The sequence below is a fragment of the Xiphias gladius genome, chromosome 15 (assembly GCF_016859285.1).
Source record: "Xiphias gladius isolate SHS-SW01 ecotype Sanya breed wild chromosome 15, ASM1685928v1, whole genome shotgun sequence".
Taxonomy (NCBI): domain Eukaryota; kingdom Metazoa; phylum Chordata; class Actinopteri; order Istiophoriformes; family Xiphiidae; genus Xiphias; species Xiphias gladius.
Window position 1 is genome coordinate 21,552,710 of NC_053414.1, and position 5,661 is coordinate 21,558,370.

Genomic DNA, 5,661 nt, shown 5'->3' on the forward strand with positions numbered 1-5,661 from the left:
TTGAGATCAGACATATCATATCATTGGAGCTGTCATGCAAACACCAACCAATCAACAATTTATTTAGTAGGCCCAAACTTCTCAAAACTTAGTTAATTATGGTATCCAATTAGCACTGCAGCTATAATACCTACATGCAAAATTCCCACCATGCCACTGTTAGTTCCTTAGTTTGTGTTTACAGATATAATCGCTGGACGGATTCTGTTCACATGCCATGTATTTTCGAATGACTGAAGAACTACATTTATTAACTTCAGCATATAAATGGCATAGCTGTGGTACCAGAGCCTTTGGTTTGCATGCCAACTCCCATCCGTTTGTTAGGTTTAGGCAACAAAAGCACTGCGGTTAACATTAGGAAAAGATTGTAGTTTTTAGTAAATGATAACAAAAACCAAACCGTAACCTTAACCTAACCTTAACCAAGTGCTGCCTGCGCCTAAGCATAACTATAAAAATGTTTAATAAGGCTGTAGTCACTATAAGTGTATATGTTAATAGAAAACACAATCCAGTTGCAATTATGTTTCTTTAAAAACATATTTGTTGTTGCAAATTGGTTGTGTGTACATAGAAATTCTATGAGACAGGGTTGGCTGCACTCACCCTCATAGAGTCTACAGGTAGTTTCCTACAAAGGAGCAAACACAGTGTAGCAGCGATCAGCATGTTACCCTTCATCACTGCAGTCAGGAAAATGTTTCCTAAATTACACACAGGCACAAAACAAGTCAACAGTGATCAACTGTATCATGCTGTGCACCAGTATCACAGATATATTTAACAAAAATTGAAATGGTAAAGGCTTAAACCTTTTCAGCAATTAAAAAACAAGTTATGTACTCAAAAGAATGAAAGATCAACTCACCAGTCTTCAGGATAAGAGGATGTTGAGCACTAAGTGGACCTCCCAGGTGGAAGGTTTTGATCGGACAACCGGTCCTCAGCATGTGCTCAGGACTCATTGTCAACTATTTGTATACTTTGCCTTGTAGTCTCAGGTCCAAACACACACATTCACAGTTTGCACATGCACATTTACAAACCCAAAGGATTTTGGGTGAACAGTGTGAATGTGTGCGCCTGAGCCTGGGTGGAGTTTACTTGACAAAGAACTTTTTAGTGAGAACCAAATGTACAGCCTGAAAACCAAAGCCAAGTAGTAGAATCACAAATTCACAAGTCATTGTTAAATCACACATTAATACTTTTCAATATTTATCGGTAGGTCATTTCAGTATGTTACACAAATTCCAAATAACTCGAGCATGAGTTACAGGTGCATGTGTCAAAAGAGGAGAATCTCAAATTTCATCAAGATGTAGAAAAACTAATGGTCAAAAGAGAGCAGTGAGTGGTAGGAAGTGGTAGCAAGCGAGATGTTATTTGGTGAGTCGTGTTCAACCCTTTTTAATATGTTAGGACGTGATTATGTGTGGGAAATTCGAGAGGATGTAGTCAGTTCATAATGTCTTCTCTGCATGGTCAGACACTGTAGAGGATGAGCACAAAGTAATAATGTCTAAGTTAATCAAAATCACATCCCAGTAGCACGTCCTATTTTAGTGAATCTTTGGGTTTCAGTGTGCTTTAATACTGTTTCAGAGGGGCATTATCTTTAAGGTAATGTTGTTGTCACGTTGGATTTTGTAGGTTCTGGACTCAAAAGTCCAAGTCCCAAGACGAAAACTCGGATGGACAGAACAGGCTGTTTTAGTGCCGGAATTTATTGTGACCTCTCAGGTGGTATGAATAAAGGCCTGTAACTTTCTTTGATTTATATATTTCTGTTTTAAGGAAAATATCTCTTGTCAAAGATGTTCTGTGAAAGTCCAGGCTTCATTTGTTGTTGTGTGGTTTCAGAAGGCAAAAAACATGTTCTTTAAAACTGCATGGCTTCTTTTCATGCTTTATGTCAAGTAAACCTAAAATGTGAAAACATTAACAATCGAGTATTTTCAAAAGTGTACGATTAATTTGTGTCAGAAAGTAGAAAAGAAAAGTATCTTAAACCAGTGACACCCACACACTGCTTTACACATTCACACTTTCTTTCTTTCACACCTACCACGCTGATGGTGTTCTTCACACTGACTCCCCCTTTACGATCACAAAAGATGGTATGGAAGATATCAGGGTCCTTTTCATGCGTCCTACATGAGAAAATTCTTCTTCAGAGCTAATCATTGTTGTATTCACTCACTGTGCAGTTATTCGCGTTAACACTAATGGCATAAACTACAAAGGTGCAATATCGGATAAAAGCTGCAGAGTGAAATTCATGAATTTCTTGTGAGTATTGGAAGAATTTTCAACTGTTAGTTTCAACTCTCCTGAAGTTTCATCTGTGAATCAAAAACTCGAGAACCCAAGGACATGAGGAATAGGTGAATGGTCATAATGTACAAAAACTAACTTTACATTTTATTTTATCATTGCTTAAGTGGCATTGTACCTTTGTCCAGTATTGCACTTGATATCATTTTAAAGTACTGCCATTGTACTTTATTTCGCTTTAGTAAAAAAAACAATTACCCCACTACTTTACCAGGGAAAGGTTTGCCCTTTGACATCGCTTTACTTATTTTAAAGATCTAATTACTTGGGTTGAGGTTTTTTTTTAGAAAAACCTACAATGAGCTGATAAAATATGTTACACTCTTCAGAGCCAGTAGTATGGTGTAATAGGACCAGCCAAAATATTGTTATACTTTTGAACAAGTTACAGCTCCTATCACATATAGGGAAGCAAAATCTACTATTTACTATTATATGTTATGTCTATGGATTAATATTACTAGTATATTAATGTATATGTTGCATTTTACTGCTGCAGTTGTTTAAGGTTGCACTAATTTTAACTACTTTATATGATATTGGATATAGCTTAATCTGCAGCAAGTTAACTTTTCATGAGCTAAGAAAAACAGCCCTGTTTTCAGCCTTTGACAGTGGATTCTACAGAAAATCCAGCAACATGTCTGTTTGTTTTTTTTCTGCTGAACTAATTTGAAGTACAGTAGTTAAAGTAGTGAAACAGAGAGTCGAAGAGTTAAGTGTCAAGTTTGCCCTGTATTGGTCCTTGGATTCATCATATAATGGCTCTGCAGCATAAAAAATATCTAACCCTAATCCTTCCTACTGTCTATGCGCTTAGCCTGACTCCACTGAAACTACCCATGCCACACTTTATGTGATGCACCACGGGACATCTTCTTACTTCTTTTCTTCTTTCTTCATATTCACAATCGTTTGATGGTATGCTCTTCATTTAGGGACGTACTGGAGGGGGGAGGAAAAAGCGGAAAGTGCTGGTAAAGAAGTCAGGATGGGATATAAGGAGATGGAGAAAGGGGTGTACCAATAAGAGAGGGAAGAAACGATTAAGGATGGAAAAAAGGAAGATGGAGAGAATGATATAGAAGGCTAAAGTAGGTCGTGGGATAAAGAAAAGTTGAGTGGAGGGAAGGAGGAAAGTAGGGGAGCGTAGACTAGATAAACAAAAAGGACAGAGAAATAAGGTGGGAGGAAGTAGGAAGGAAGTGGGTGAGTAAAAGATCTTCTATAATGTGACGAGGAGGTGATATGACCGATTTAAAGCTGAGATTAAACCCTTAGTGTCAGTGTGGCTGCTAAACTACTTCCAGAATGCAAATGCTGGGTTGAAGCTGTCACTTAATCAGGGCAGGTGACCTGAACTGAACGACAGCAGCCAGGGCAATTTATTCATAGTTACACCATCAAAATGTTTAACATCCTTCCTCCTTAGGAACGAAAAAGTGTCAGCAAAGTGAAGGGAAGTGTTTGGACATATTTTAATCCTCCTCATAGTCATGTGTTTTTGTTTTTAGTATGTGAGTGATAATAATTTATGGATTTGAAGAAAAGCAGATGGGTTTCTACCTCTTTGGGGAACATGGAGGTCATTTAGCACACAGTTATCATTATCACTCAAATTCACAATGTATGCAATTATTTACTTTCCATGGAATATTTAAATTGAGATTTAAAAAATGCATTATCATTGATATAATTGTCTGTCCATAAGGTGATTCCTATGAAATCTTACACCACTGCTTAATTTTAACTTTTATTTGGCTCAAAGAAACTTCTCTATATATCTCTTGACTGACGTCTTAAGGCCGATAATGATGGTGCATTTTGAGAGGTCTATGTGACCGGGTGGACTTGGTTTAGAAAATGTTTAATACCAGTGGTGCCCACACACTTATTCAACACACTTATCCTACTTTCGCTCTCTGTGGGCCAGTACTCACAGATATAAAATACTGGCACGTCTGATTTTTAGTCACACTAGTACTACCACATGAGGCCTGTGCTATGAAGCAGGATTTGTGTTTAGCGGGGTAACTTCAGGTTTAACCCTGCGTTGTCAGGGTTACGACAGTAGTTCGCTTCTTACTGGGGTACATGCGGTGCACACAGAACCTGCTCTGGAGCTGGTTATGCACAGTGAATGGTATCACCATTTGTAAAAGATCCCGTGGAGCTCAGTGCGCAGATCGTGAGAGGGTCTAATCATACCATAAGAATACATCTAAGCAACACATTAATTTAATGGAATACACACATGTAATTATAGTCAGATCTACTTGTGCCCTAATGATGGGGCAGCGATATTATATTATAGTTTGCTATTCGTTTGTAAAATGCTGCCAGTAGACTAGTCCATGTTTACGATTGGTCATAGCTGCAAACACCGCCCCTTTCATGTGAGCACGCTTGGGAAAACCTCGGTTGACTCACCGAGTTGATAACCTCCGTCGAGTGACCGCTTAGGCATGATTGGGGTTGTTACGCTTAGTGGAGCCCCATAATGAAAATATATCCTGGGTATGTTGAACTTGCTTTGTAGCACAGGCGCCTGGTGAATGCTGGGATGTACAAGCCTCTGACTTAAAACTTAACCAAGCCAAAAATGACTGATGGCTCCACAAAAATAACATGTTGATAATGTTGACATGTTGGACACGAGGGTTCACACTGTGTCAGGATTACAATGTTAATGCGCAACAATTCAAAGTAATTTCAAATTTTTTCAAGCAATATATTATCCATCTCAATTGTCCAAAGAGGAAGAATCGGCTTGATTTGACAGTATCAAGAACAAACATTAGAATATAAAAAAACAGCACTCTAAATAGTTTTCAAAATGGGGCAACCGAATGTTTTTTTAACATGTTCTTCTGTTTAACTAACTACTGTTTCACTTACTCCATTTTCAAACCCACATTGTATGACCATTCTTGTTGCCTTGTTAATGCAATCTGCCCTTCACTGTGCAGCCATAACTGATGTGACTATGAGATATAACTTTAGAATGTCTTTAGAAAGAAATCGCATCATTCACCCAATCTCCTCTCTCATGTTACTCTCATGTACCTTTTAGTAAGGTGAGGTTGACTTTTACATCCTTTTCAAGTAGAACATTTTGCAATTGAAACACATTGGTTAAGTTTTCTTCTCTTTATGGTTAAGTCAGAAATCTAATATACAAAAAAAGTTATTGTATAATTTTTTTTCCATAGTTTTATTACATTTTCTGTATAATTGAAATTCTATAATGTGATTTGATGGAGAGAAGATTTCCATACAAATATATTGGTACACATAGATATGCAATTCATTTTAAAACCA